Below are 15,479 nucleotides of genomic sequence, written 5' to 3'. Positions count from 1 at the left end.
AGCGCTCAAAGTCAATGGGATACAAGATTCATGTGTGTGCATGCATGTATATGCACGCATGTGTGTGTGGTGTGAGTGGAGGATAGTAGAAAGGACCTAGACTTTTCAGCTAAACACAACTGTGTGAATACTGGCTCGGCCACTGACTAACTTTATGACCTTGGCCAACTTGCCTAACTTCTCTAAGTCTCTGTTTCCCAATCTGTAAAATGGAAATAATAACTAGTACCTACCTTATAGTTGTGATAAGTTTTGCTGTTACATGTAAAGGATCAAATAGGCTCAGTAAATGGTAGCTTACTGTAATACTTTGTCCATTTAGAGAGACAGCAACAGACAAAAAGGATGGCACTGTTTTTTGTTTTTGTTTTTGCTTTCGTTGTTATTTGAGACAGGGTTTCACTCTGTCACTGAGGCTGGGGTGCAGTGATGTGATCTCAGCTCACTATAGCCTCACCCTCCCAGGCTCAAACATTCCTCCCACCTCAGCCTCCAGAGTAGCTGGGACTATAGGCACACACCACCACACCCAGCTAATTGTTTTATTTTCTGTAGAGACAGGGTTTCACTCTACTGCCCAGGCTGGTTTGAATTCCCAGGCTCAAACAATCCTCCCACCTCAGCCTCCCAAAGTGCTAGGATTACAGGTGTGAGCCACCATACCTGACAAAGTGGCAATTTTTTTGTTTTTGTTTTTGTTTTGCAATGAGTAAATAAATGTGTGGTATATGCATGTGTGTGGCTTAAGACAGAGAAATGAGAAGGTCTTGGTGGTTGAAGAAGGCCACATCCTTCAAACTTCATGATTTAAATGTCTTTCTATTATTATGCTTGAGCAACCCTGTTGCCCATCCTCCCTTATAGAAAGTTCCAGAATATAAGCTACACTGTATAACCTAATATAAACTTATATTCCAGAATATAAGCTAAACCATATAACCTAACCCAAATGCCTCTGGATCCACTGAAACCAATAGTGTTGTTTCACGTTTCAGTTGCCCCAATGGCAACGACTATAGGACTGTCATTAGTGCAGAAAACAATTAAGGGTAGTCTCCACTTTAAATTTATTTATTTATTCATTTATTCATTGAGGCAGAGTCTTGCTCCGTCACCCAGGCTAAAATGCAGTGGCAAAATCTCTGCTCACTGCAACCTCCGCCTCCTAGCTATTCTTCTGCCTCAGCCTCCCGAGGTGCTGAGATTACAGGTGCCTGCCACTGCACCCAGCTAATTTTTTGCGTGGTTTTAGTAGAGATGAGGTTTCACCCTTGTGGCCAGGCTGGTCTTGAACTCCTGACCTTGTGATCCACCCACCTCGGCCTCCCAAAGTGCTGGGATTACAGGCATGAACCACAGCACCTGGCCTAAATTTATTATTTTTTCAATTTCCTTTTTAACAAGCCGATAAGCACCAGGTATTCACAGGCAGTCTCCCATCCAAGTACTAACCAGGCCCAACCCTGCTTAGCTTCTGAGATCAGACGAACTCAGGCTCATTCAGGGTGGTATGGCCATAGACCCTAAATTTATTATTTAATCTAAAGTTTACAAGATTAAAGAGTGATACCTACATGTAGTTAGTGGCTAATCTAGTATATGTCATAGTCATAGAACATTTCTGTCATTCCAGAATATTCTATTCGGCAAGCACTGCTCTAGAAACATGGTTCATGTACTTTGGGCTTATTTCAAGATCTATATCCACAAGCAAAGCATTTTATTCTAAAGCCCTTCTTATTTCACTATGGTTTTACTCCTATTCAGAGATTATTCTTTCTCCAGTGGACTGAACATCCTAGAAGGGGGATGTGTAGCAAACCTTACAATGAATTGTCAAATAGGCTGTACTATTATTTTGCAAAAAGTGCATGAAATATAGACATACTGGGCTATCCCTTTTGCTAAGATCTGAATGTTTCTGTCTCCCAAAATGTGTATATTACAACCTAAGCACTAGGGTAATGGCATTAGGAGATGGGGCCTTTGAGAGGTAATTAGGTCATGAGGGTGGAGCCCTTATGAATGGATTAGTGCCCTTATAGAAGAGGTCCAGAGAGCTGCCTTGCCCTTTCTACCATGTGAGGACATAGCAAGAAGACATCATCTATGATCGGGAAAGCAGGCCTTCACCAGAGACCAAATCTGCCTTGATCTTGGACTTCCCAGCCTCCACAATCATGAGAAAGAAATTTCTGGGCTGGACACAGTGGCTCATGCCTGTAATCACAACACTTCAGAAGACTGAGGTGGAAGGATCACTTGAACCTAAGAAGTTAAAGGTAAAAAGAAAGAAAAGAAAAAGAAAGAAAGGGATTTCTGTTGTTTATAACCACCCAACCCAATTTGTAGTATTTTGTTACAGTAGCCCAAACAGACCAATATGCCCTCTTTTGTAGGGTTGTGGGTGGACACTCAACCCTTGGGCAAGTTATTTAATCTTTCTGACCTTCACAGCATTATAGTGAGGATTAAATAAGATAGTGAAAAACACTTGGTAAACTCTCAATAAATGGTAAGCATTATTGTTCATAACATCGTCATCATCCCAGTTGGCAGAGGACACAAAGGAAAGAAAACTCAATCTTCCCTGTAACAGGATAATTTGAACATTGTAGGCCTTCCTTGAGTTGAACACAGGACCAATTTCTTTTGGCATTTTGTTGCTGGTCTTTATTCTGCCTTAGGCTGCTCTTTACAGCTGAAGAATGCAAACACTTGTCCCCTCCTTCTGCTCCTTCTATATCCTTTCGCTCCCCTTTGAATATTTTCTTCTTTCACAATATCTTTCTAAAAAATAGAACCTAGAGCCCTCCTAAGTTCTTCATATATTGCCCAACTTCTGTGTTCAATGTCTACCAGGATGCATGGCCATGGGAAAGGATTTAAAGCATTTTAAAAATATTATTTATGAAGGTTATACTTCTGCATTTGAATGTTGAAACCTAAATGTAAAACGTTGTTCATATCTATTACACACAGACAAGCACATATACACAGAGACACGATGTTGTTTACACAAATGGTGTCATAACTTATCCATTGTTCGTATTTTTCATTTACAATAAATATATCCGGAAAATATTTTCAATGCCGAGTTCAATTATATGATCACTTTCATTAACCTAAATACAAAACTATATTTCTATTATAGGAACTAAGATTTTATCAGCTGTTTTTGAGGATGTGGAAGATTTTTTAACATTAGGTTGAGCTAATTTAGAGTCATTAAAATCTTAGAATTTTTTTCATATAAATTGTGATCAAGCCAAGTTTCTCCTATTTTATATACTTTCGTAACTGAGTTTTTAAACATAAATGTAGAACTTGACATTTAATTGCATTTTGTTGTTTTGACCTAGACTCAAGGTCTTTTGAAATCTTTACTTTTTTTATCCAGATAGTGATCTCTCTCAGCTGTAAATCTAATCAGTATGATTTTACTTGCATCTAAGTCACTGAAGCATCCAAGGCTAAGAAGGAAGGTTTGTACATGATGAAACAGCTGTAACCTTGCTTTAAATACATGGATCAACTTCCCTCCCACTAATCTTTGCCGAAGTCTTGCTCTAGGACTATTGGATCCCATCCCTCTGATTTTCCTTCTTCCCCATTTTAGGTCTCTCTGATGAGATGTAAGATAATGATAGTCAAGTGTGGTGAAGGAGGGAATATATAGTCCACTTTCCTGCTCCCTAACAGCTTTGGTGACAAAATCAAAACTCAACATAAGAGGAGTTTGAAACAATAGAGATAAAATAAGATTTGAGGTTCTACTGAAGAGCCCAGTTGGAAGTTAAATAAGATCAGAAACTCATTTGAGGAATCCATTACTCATGAGTATATCCCCAGTCAGGAGGAAATGAAAGACAACCAGTCCGTTTGTAAAGACTTAGCAAGCAAGAGGGAGAAACAGGAGTACCTCTTGTACGTGTCACCTTTCCTTTTGCTTCTGAATCTCTGGTTTGGAGTGTGTGGAGTCGTACCAGTGGATTCACAAATGCCAGCTCTGTCTCCTTCCAGGTACGTGGCAGAATTGCAGTTCCCCACTTTTCAGTGCCTTCCCCAGAGACAGCTACTGTTAACTGTTTAACATATATCTTTCAAGACCTTTCTTCTATAGTTCCACACATAATAAATATATGTAAAAGATATGGCGGGAACATATTTAGAAATATTACTCAAATTCCTCCCTTGCTGCAACTCCCCAATTCAAACAGCTTGGCTCTGTTATGCTCATTGCCATAGGGATGAAGAGAAGAGAAAAAACAGGCACAGTGGGTTGTGAGGATTGTCCTCTGGCTTTGGTTTTCCAAAGTGTTAACACTTATAATGAAGGTGAATCCTGGTATATACAGAGACTTAGGAAAAACACAGTAAATAAGAAAAGTAGAGGATTTGAGGACAGAGGCATTTCCCAACCATGACTTTCCCCACTCTTGGTTATTTCCTCTGGGAGACAGGAAGCAGGGAGTCTGAGATAACATGGTGAGAATATAGATTCTGGAGGATCCTAGAGTGAGATGGTGCTTGACAGCCTGTTTCTAATGCAGAATCCCAAATAGTTGCCTGTAGACACTCTCTCAGACATTCCAGTGCCCTGCGAGGGAGCAGAAAGAACAAAATGAATCCTGGGCCTGCAGAATGATTTCTGTGCCCATGGGCAGGATGACGAAGTAGCAGAGAAAAACGCTAGACAGACAGAACAGGAGCACCTGTGTGAACTGATGACCAAGGATCAGACACGAAGGTGGATATCTTGGCAGATTCCTGTGTTGACAGATGACCTCAAGTATCAAATGGATTGACTGCTGTTCCCAGCTCCCAGTGCCTGGAAACTCAGACAAAGTCCTGGAGAAAAGGAAACTCCAAATTCACTGAGATTGTATCTACAAGGCTGATACTATGGGGATTCGAAACAAAAATTAGATTGAATTATAGAAAACTACAAGAAATTCTATTTTTATATACTTGTGTTATGAGCACACACACACAAATATTTTTACATAAATAGTATATAATCTATATATTATTCATATTGTTATTAACAACATATCTGAAAATAATTCCAATGCATAATATTCCATATATGGATGGACTATGATTTATTATTTATTACTTAACCATATTCTTACTGTCAGATATTTAGGTTGTTTCCAGTTTTTACTGTTTCCACCAGGACTTCAAATGGATATCCTACACAACTTTGTGCACAAATGTATTTCTGTAACATAGATTCCTAGAAATAAAATTATACGATCAAAGCATATGTGAATTTTTCGTTTTGATACATACTGGCTATTTGTCTTTCAAAATGACTATCGATTTACATGTCCATGACAGCATATTAGAATTTTCCTTTACATTGGATATTACTATTACTCTGGATATTATTAGTATTTTTAATTTTTGAGAATTTGATATTTAAAACTGGTTTTTCATTTTTAAAGTTTTATTTCCCTAATTAGGAAGTTTAACAACTTTTCATATGTTTAGTTATCATTTGTATTTCTTTTGTGAATTCTCTGTCTCTGTATCTTTTACCCATTGTTTTACTGAGTTTCTCTCTAGCTGATTTGTAGGAGCTCTTTATAAGGTATGGATATCAATCTTCTCTCTATTGCATATACTATGAAATTTTATGTCAGTCACTTGTTTTTTAACTCTTTAGAGTATTTCCTTGTTTATATAAATTCAAGTCTCTAAGTAGTCAAGGCTGTTCATTTTTTATTTTCTGAATGTCTTAATTATGAATGACATTTCCTTTTAGTACTATACAAGCAAATATTTTACATTTTATTTGCATACTACTGTAGATTTACATATTTACGTCAATTGAAAGCATTTTTTCGGAATTTTCAATGGACTCTGTCTACCAAGTTTTTTCTTTTATCAGGTCCTGTGGGAGGCTGGTCCCCACCCTGCAGGGGTGTTTGGACTGTGCAGTGTGATGAGGACTAAAGGTGAAGTAATGCAAAGTGCTATAGGAACACACATAGGAGGAGACAGGGAAGACGTTATGGGCGAGGGGATGTGAGCTGGACCCTGAAAGGTGAAGTGTTGATAAACAGGGAAGAGAAGAGGAAACATCCTAGGATATACAAAGAGAAAGAAGTCCTAAAGAGCAAGGCATGTTTGAAGAATGATGTAGCCAAATCTTAGTTTGAAATAGCTGGAGTCTAGAGCTCATGGGATGTGGCAAGAGATGTAACAGGAAAGTTACTCAGGACCAGACTGTGAAGAACCTTTAGAAATACACATCACTTCAGGAAGTGCCAAGGCATCATGAACCTGGGATTCACTTGTAAATAATCAGAGTGTGGAGAAGTGGGTGAGGTTACTGATGAAACAGGACTGGCCCAATAACTGATAAGCATTGAAGGTGGATGGTGGTTACTTGGAATTGAACTGTTCTCTCTACCATTGCATATGTTTGGAATTTTCATACTACAAATTTGAAACAAAAAAAAATTGTCGTCTTACACAAGGACATTTTATATAATATAAGAATATTTTTATTGTTGTTAATAGCATTGGTTTTTTTTTTTTTTTTTTTTTGGTTGGTTTGTTTGTGATGGAGTTTTGCTCTTGTTGCCCAGGCTGGAGTGCAATGGTACAATCTTGGCTCACTGCAACCTCCTCCTCCCAAATAGCATTGTTGAGGAAAAAAAAAAACCAAAAACCTCTTATTAACAGAAAGACAAACAGATAGACAGTAGAATGAAGGTTGACAGTGGCTGGGAAGGGTAGTAGGGGAGATGGCGGGGAGTGGAGATGGTTAATTGGTACAAAAAATATTTAGAAATAATGAATAAGATTTAGTATTTGATAGCACAACAGATGACTATAGCCAATAATAATTTAATTGTGTATTTTTGGCCAAGCATGGTAGCTCATGCCTGTAATCCCAGCACTTTAGGAGGCTGAAGGGGGCAGATCAGTTGAGATCAGGAGTTTGAGACCAGCCTAGCTAACATGGTGAAACCCCGTCTTTACTAAAAAAAAAAAAATTAGCCAGGCATGGTGGTGGGCACTTGTGGTCCCAGCTACTCAGGAGGCTGAGGCAGGAGGATTGCATGAGCCCAGGAGGTCAAGGCTGCAGTGAGCCATGATCATGCTACTGTATTCCAGACTGGACGACAGAGCAAGACTCTGTCTCAACAAAAAAAGATTTTTTTTAAACCCCAAACACCAATTCACTCTCTTGCTCTCTCTTTTGCCTTATGTCATACTAGCTGTCCTTCCCCCTCCATCATGAGTGAAAGCTCCCTGAGGCCCTCATCAGAAGCAAATGCTGGTGCCATGCTCCTTATACAGCCTGCAGAACTGTGAGCCAAATAAACCTCTTTTCTTCATAAAATAAAAAAGAAACAAGCCACATGTTATAGACTAGTAAAGTGATTGTGTTTATGATAAATAAGGAGATAGCCAGAAAATGGCACAAAACTATTAGTAGAGTTCACCCTCTAGGTGGAAGAATTAAGAGCATAATTTTATATTTTTCAGTACCATGTGAAAATATCAAAGTGTATGCTTTTTAAAATCAGAAAAACAGATCTTCAGTTAGAAAAAAAAAATGTTAAAAACCTAATTATACAAGAATAATTGGGCCAGGCATGGTGGCTCATGCCTCTAATCCCAGCACTTTAGAAGGCCAAGGAGGGCAGATCACTTGAGATCAGGAGTTCGATACCAGCCTGGACAACAGGGTGAAACCCTGTCTCCACTAAAATTACAAACATTAGCCAGATGTGGTGGTGCATGCCTGTAGTCCTGGCTACTCAGGATCCTGAGGGAGGAGAATCATTTGAACTCAGGAGATTGAGGTTGCAGTGAGAGTGAGCCAAGATCATGCCACTGCACAACAGCCTGGGTGACAGAGCAAGACTCCATCTCAAAAAAAAAAAAACAGAATAATTGATATGTCCACATGATGGGCAATTTTGAAACAACTAAAAACATTATTTAGTAATAGAATATGTTCATGTAGTGACATTTTTATCCTATAATGCCAACACAGAAAGAGGCTATAAGTCTACAAGAAATATTATTATAGTCTGGGCACAGTGGCTCACGCCTATAATCCCAGCACTTTGGAAGGCGGAGGTGGGCTGATCACTTGAGGTCAGGAGTTCAAAACCTGCCTGGCCAACATGGTGAAACCCTATCTCTACTAAAATTACAGAAACAATTCACTGGGCATGGCAGCAGAATTTCAGCTACTCAGGAGGCTGAGGCAGGAGAATCACTTGAACCTGGGAGGCAGAGGTTGCGGTGAGCCAAGATCATGCCATTTCACTCTAGCCTGGGCAACAAGAGCAAAACTCTTATCAAGAAAGAAAGAAAGAGAGAGAGAAAAGAGAGAAAGAGAAAAGAAGAAAGAAAGAAAGATTATTATAACTAATTCTATGTAACAGAAATATGTGCACAGACAGAAAGAAACTGGAAGGATAATACTAAACTATTAACCATGACTAGACTTGGGCCATGGGACAATTACTAATTTATCCCCTTTCCAAGCCTATTTTCATACATATCATTTCTGTGATTTAGAAAATGAAAAAGGCTGGATGCAGTGGTTCACACCTGTAGTGCCAGTACTTTGGGAGACCTAGGCAGGAGGCTTACTTGAGCCCAGGAGTTTGAGACCAGCCTGGGCAACATATCAAGACCTCTCCCTACAAAAAAAAAAAAAAATCAGAAAGGACTCATTCCTCCGGCCAAGAATTTAACCCCAGGCTAACATTGTGAAAAGACAAAGCCTTAGCTTCTGAGCTACAACATTGGGCAGTCTTTATTACCCTTCCCAGAAGGAACCTAGAACAGCCAATTTCAAGCTTGCAAGGGCTTCTCACTGCTTGAGATAATTTTTAAAGCTAATTATGACTTGAACCACAAGATTCCTGTCCTCTGGATGGTGAAGACCAAGAGAAAGTACTACCATAAGGTTACGAGGTCAAGCGCCCAAGGACATAAAACAAGATGAGAGGGAAACCTCACCCAGTATTGGTTTCAGGGAACTGCAGCAAAGTTTGTAACTGACCAGTCTGCCAAACTGGTTTGAACAGCAGGCTTATAGGGGTCCCAAGTTCATGTTCTAATGTGTAGTACGCGTCTCCATTACAGAACTACACAGAAAGACGAACTCATAGCACAAAGTACACCAGATTCGCTACAGCCCAAGACTAGTCTCACAAATCCTTTATTCAGTTAAGCAAACCCTTGCAGAGGAGACAAACAGTGACTTTTAACATTCAGAGACAGAGAGAGGCCAGAAACCTGGCTGGTAAGAAATTCTTGCCCTTTTTAGCTGGGCACAATTGTTCATGCCTATAATCCCAGCACTTTGGGAGGCCAAGGCGGGCGGATCTCTTGAGGTCAGGTGGGCGAATCTCTTGAGGTCAGGAGTTTGAGACCAGTCTAGCCAACATAGCAAAACCCCGTCTCTTCTAAAAATATAAAAATTAGCCAGGCTTGAGGGTGTGCACTTATAATCCCAGCTACTTGGCAGGCTGAGGCACGAGAATTGCTTGAACCTGGTAAGTGGAGGTTGCAGTGAGCTGAGATCATGCCTCTGCACTCCAGTCTGTGTGACAGCAGAGCAAGACTCTGTCTAAATAAATAAATTAAAAGAAATTCTTACCCTTTTGCCAGCATACTTGGTTTCCAGATTCTCTTTCTCTGCAGCTTGCAGAAGAATGGAGTGGCTTTTTATGACCCTGCTCACTGCACCATATTTGTGGGGCCCAAGCCACTTTACAAAACAAAATCGTCCTTTTCTGTTTTATGGAACCATAGGCAAAAGCTTCTCAATTTTGCAAGAGGCTGCCCAGCTGGCTGCATGAAGAACCAAATAAACACTTTCCATCCCAGCCTAGCAAATGCACATAACAAAAGAGACACTAGTCTCCTCATTCGGCATCCAACATTGACCTGGAGAGGCTCAAACTTTCTCATTGGTCCTTGTCATTTTTTAACCACTCAAGGTGTGGAGGGGTGACCTCTGACCAGGAATGTAATGAGTGGTCTTGGGCAAGACAAAGAGTGGATGATCATCCTGAGTCCGGCCTGTTAAGCTTTTATCATGGCTCCCCGAATGTGACCACTTATGGAAGATTCTCCGAGTTAGGCCTGCTGGACTTCCGTCAGCAGTTCCTTCAGAGATCCCCTCCACATATACAAATAGATACACAAAATCAAAATGGACAGAAGGCCTCCCAAACCAAAATCCCTAACCAAGAATTCCAAGAGTATTCCTTCCAAATCAACTTCCTATTCTCCATCTGAAAAATCTCCCTGAAATTCTCCCTATTGAGGAGAAGTGTCCCAAACCAAGACTCTACCTACTATTAGGGAGAACCAACAAAGACCCCCAAAGAAACCAAATTGAGACCCCCGGAAAAGCCAAACCAATCAGGAGAAGGAAGAAGTTGTTGGCAGTGCCTAGAACACTCACCAAGCCAGTGTAAAGATGCCTTTGCATAAACTATTTCTGCCTTGCAATTAAACCCATGCACTTTGGGTTGGCAGTGCCTTGCCACTAGAGACGGTGCCAGAGTCAGCTCCCAGTTTAAGAGAACTAGACGGGCACTTGGGCTGGCCTCAGGATCTGTCACCAGAGGGGAGCTACCGAACCACTGCCCACAAGGGCAATCTCAGATGAGCCCCCAAATTTGTAACTGCCCAGCAGGTTCACCTTGCCCACTGACTAGACAGAATCAATGTATCAAGAGAGGGGAACTGAAATAGAGAAAGAGTAATTCATGCAGAGCCAGCTGTGCAGGAGACCAGAGTTTTATTACTACTCAAATAAGTCTCCCAGAACATTCAGGGATCAGAGTTTTTAGGAATAATTTGGTGGGTGGGGGGCCTTTGAGTTGGGAGTGCTGATGGGTTGGGTCCCAATGTGACACTTAATAAATCTAATAATTGAACTCTTTCATAATAATTGAAAGTCATAGGTCATGACTTCAATACAGATATGCAGTGAGAGAGGAACATATCATCTTTTTAAGCACTCAGAGAGAGTCACAAAACTTGACCAAAAAAATCTTCAAAAGTTCCATAAAGTAGGCATAATACAAAAAAATTCTTTGGTCACAATGCAATAAAGCTAGAAATTAATATCAAGACTCACAAGCCCTTCTACCTAAAAATCTAAAAGAAAAACTATTAAACAACCATTGTGTGAAAGAGAATATACAAAACAACATTGGAGCATTTCTGGAAAGATATTATAATGAAAAATGTTATATTTCTGAATTTGTGAGCTATTATGACAAATATCAGAGGAAAATTCACACCCTTAAACACATATAAAAATGACAAATATAAATGAGTTAAATTCTCGAAGTCTAGAGAAACAACAAACTGAACTAAAAGAAAGCACCAGGAAGAGGATTTTAAAAGAGAAAAACATAAGTAAATTAAATGGATTGTAACATGTACACATAATTAAAACTTCAGAAAAAAAATCAATAAAAGGGATATAGCATACAAGAAAATATCTTACACTTGACCACTCTGGGTTAATTTTCACACAGTGGATCATTTCAGTAAATAGATACAGGATTTTTCAATTTATCTTTTGGTAAGTTTTGCTGGATTATAGCTTTGAATGTTAGTCTTGATTCACTGTTTTGTTTTTCTTCTTTAGAAAATTCAATTATAGGTATGTTAGATCTTCTTTGTTTCTATAGCTATTCTTTTGGGGCTTTTCACTTTTTTCATTTTGTTTCAATTCTCTTGGAAATTTTCATTCCACTTTTCCATGTGTTCTTTGTATACATTTTTGAATTTGTACCCTCTTGCATACCTTATAATTTAGCCCTAATTTTTAGGATTAGTGTGTTCCTTCATTTTCTTTTCTATACTCAGTCAACTCTTGTTTCCCAAATTTTTGTTTTGTGCCCACTTCTATTCTGCATTTGTGAGTTTGTTTTGTGAGGTTTTTACATATCACTGCTTGTCTGATACTATTTGATTTATGTCGAAGTGTTGTACTACAGTTTTCTCTGCATATTTTCATCTGTATATTTTCATCTTGAATATTTTCATCAGCTGAAGACTTTTGATTCTCAGTTTTTTTCTTTAAAAAATAATTTTGGATGTTCATTTTCAAGACTGCTGGATTTTCTGTTCATTTTCAAGACTTAGATTTTCTAGGGCCAGGTATTTCTACAAATGGGATTGAAGGATTTTAGTAGTTTACTAGGTTTCTTAGCTCAAGAGTGCCCTCTTCAGTGGGTACAGTAAAATGCAATTCCCTTATTGAAAGCATCTTTTTTCTTTTCTCCCTCTTTTTTTCCCTGCATGGAGTGGGGAGTGTTAGGTAGAGTTTAATATGTCATCGTTTTTATGAAACTCTTCTTTCTGTAGGATTCTTAATTTCCAACTTTTTCTTCCCTCTTCATCACCACATTTCCAAGAAATACCTTTTCTATCTGAGTTCCTTTGTTCTCTCCCAGAAGCAGTACTCTCTGAAGACTTACTGTTGGGCCCATGCACTTTCAAGGCCCTTCAGTTCACCAATAGCAAGTGCTCTGATACTGTATGGCTATTCTTAGCATTTCTCCACTTAGTGTGAAACTCTCTGGGATCTGACTGCATTCTCCTTTTCTCAGATAATTCCTGTTTTTCTCTTTCTTCTACATGAGCTTAATGGCTGGGACTATGATTTCCCCTCTTAAATAAAATAGGATTTTGTAGTATTAAATTTCTTGGTATGTAGTAGATATGAGTTGTAATTTTATTTGCTGTCCTTGTTGAGCTGTATGTATGTATGTGTGTGTATGTATGTATGTATTTATTTATGAATAACAGGGTCTTTCTCTGCTGCTCAGACTGGAGTATAGTAGCATGATCTTGGCTCACTGAAGCCTTGAACTACTGGGCACAAGCAATCCTCCTGTCTCGGCCTCCCAAAGTACTGGGATTACAGGCGTGAGCCACCGTGCCCAGCCTGTATGGTTTTTGGAAGATGTGTAGAAAGATTCAGATCTAGGCATCTGCCATTATCTTCAGAGTCCTCACTATCTAGCCTCAACTTATAAATGCAATATCTATAAATTTTTAGGTAAGACTTTCATGTGTATCCTAAATAATTCACCTCTTTTAAATTAGCTTCATACTGAGGAGACATACCAATTTTTTTTTTATAAAGATAAAATATAAAAGATGGTGCATCCATGTCTCTAAGCAATTTTAGCCTGGCTCCTTTCTCCCTGACCCTTTTGGACTAATAGAAGGTTTTCCTATTGTGGTGGGTGTATATGATCAATGTATCCAGAATAGTCAGGATGTTATGGTGTTCAATATGTCCAGAGTAGCCTGTCTGAGATGATCAGTGCCCCCAGGATGGTTGACACAGTCAGTGGATCTGGAGGGGTCAGTGTATGTGAACCACTACTTTGTAGAGTGGCTGGTCTGCCCTGACTGGTCTGGTTATGGACTATTCATTTTTGTATTTCTGATTCCTTCTTGTCGGGAAATGGCATCCCTCTCTCAGGTTATATGACCCTAGATTGGCAGGGATGCAGAGTGTCAACTACCAATGGGATATGAGATATAATTTCTTCATGGGAGGCTTTCTAGGCTTGTTAAAGGGACTGACAGCAGGATCATGGCAGGAGAAAAACTGGCAACAGGACAGACTCAGCACTGCTTGGCTCCTGGTCACTTTCAAATAGTAGGGCTCCCTGGCTCCAACTCTTTATGGTCCTGAGCAAGGCAAAAGGTTCCTTAATTGTGGTCCCTTGGTGTTTGGGTAATAGGAGTCAGAATGAGGAAGAATAGCTGACATCACAAGCATACTGAAATAATCATTCTATACCACTTACTGAGTGAGCCTTGAGCAAATAACTTAATTTCTCTGAGACTCAGTTCATCATGTGTAATTGGCGTACAATGCTTGGCCTATGGCCTGGCACCAGAGTAAACCCTCAATAAATTGTAAGCATTATCTTCAATCACATATGTGTTTATGTACACACACACACACACACACACACACACACAGAGTATCACTGTATATGCACATATTCACTGGCTGAAATTAATATGGGAAAACATCACAGCAGTTGAAATATGGAGCGGGGGAGAAACTCGAGTGATTTAAATGGGTAATGCTGTCTGATAAAACAGAATTCTCTATAACTCTGCATTTAGTTGTTGTTAAGACTGGGAAGCCCTCTCCTAATTTTTTAAAATTGAAATTGCAAATATTTGAAAATAAGATTTCATATGAAACACAAATGTTTGGCTTCTTTTGTCAAATTGAATAAGCGTGGCAGCATTGAGTCACCATTCCTAAGACGGTTAACAACTGTCCTGAACTGAACAGTGACTTGCCTCTGATAGGACGTGCCCTCCAGTCCTCACAGCCCTGACACTCCTCACTGCCTCACGCTCACCATTTCACCCATTTTTGTTTCCTAGAGTCATTTAAGTTGTTCTCTTCTGTTATTATCTAACCAACCTTTTTTGCTACCACACCTTAGTTCAGACCAGGGTACAGTTACAACGTTATCATGCAAATCTGACGGTGTCATTTTCTGGCAAATAGTCTATACTGCCTACCACCAACCAAGTGAAGACCTTCCCAATAGAATTCAATCTTATTGACCAGACGCGGTGGCTCTCGCCTATAATCCCAGAACTAAGGGAGGCCGAGGCAGGTGGATCACCTGAATTCAGGAGTTCGAGACCAGCCTGGCCAATATGGTGAAACCTCATCTCTACTAAAAATACAAAATTAGCCAGGAGTGGTGGCAGGTGCCTGTGATCCCAGCTACTCGGGAGGCTGAGGCAGGAGAATCACTTGAACCTGGGAGGCAAAGATTGCAGTAAGCCGAGATTGTGCCACTGCACTCCAGACTGACGGAGCTAGACTCTGCCACAAACAAACAAACAAACAAACAAAGAATTCAATCTTATCATTATCTTATCTCCCCAGTCCTGCCTCACGCTGCTGTGGCCTCCACCTGCCACGCATGCTCACTTTCTTGTGCCTACCATTTCCTCTGCTTGGGTTCTCATTTGCAAGTGTCGCTCAACTCAAATATGAGCCCCTCCATGGGATCTACTTGGTCAGCCAAGAGAGTTGCTACCTCTGTTTTTTCCTTCATAGTGCAGTGATTAACTTCAGCAGTTATGTATAGGGTAATCTGATCATATGTCCCTTTCCTCCAGTTCATTATGAAGAAGTCTCAGGCAAAAACTGGGTCTGATTCATCTTTGTATACTGAGTCTAACAATGCATAATGAAATAATCAAAGTTATAAATGGATGACAAGACATATTAGTCTTAGGCCCAGTTTTATCAGTCAGCTAGGATGACTAGAAAATAAACTCTATCCAAATCTCAGTGGCTTATAAAGCAAAAGTTTATTTTTAATGCGCACTACTCATCCACGATGAATTGGCTGCACCTCTGGTCCAAGTCTTCACTTTAGGATCCAGGTTGAAAGAGCTCTGTGAGG

At 39.7% G+C, this 15,479-nt stretch overlaps 1 pseudogene; it reads right to left on the bottom strand.

The window, feature by feature from the left end:
* Positions 1-1,402: 1,402 nt before the first annotated feature.
* On the bottom strand, positions 1,403-1,522 carry LOC135273568 (5S ribosomal RNA; annotated as a pseudogene).
* Positions 1,523-15,479: the final 13,957 nt, after the last annotated feature.

Source organism: Aotus nancymaae, unplaced genomic scaffold (genome assembly GCF_030222135.1).
Source record: "Aotus nancymaae isolate 86718 unplaced genomic scaffold, 86718_ANA_hifiasm-v0.15.2.pri h1tg000007l, whole genome shotgun sequence".
Classification (NCBI taxonomy): Eukaryota; Metazoa; Chordata; class Mammalia; order Primates; family Aotidae; genus Aotus; species Aotus nancymaae.
This window is presented reverse-complemented; position numbering and strand designations above follow the sequence as displayed.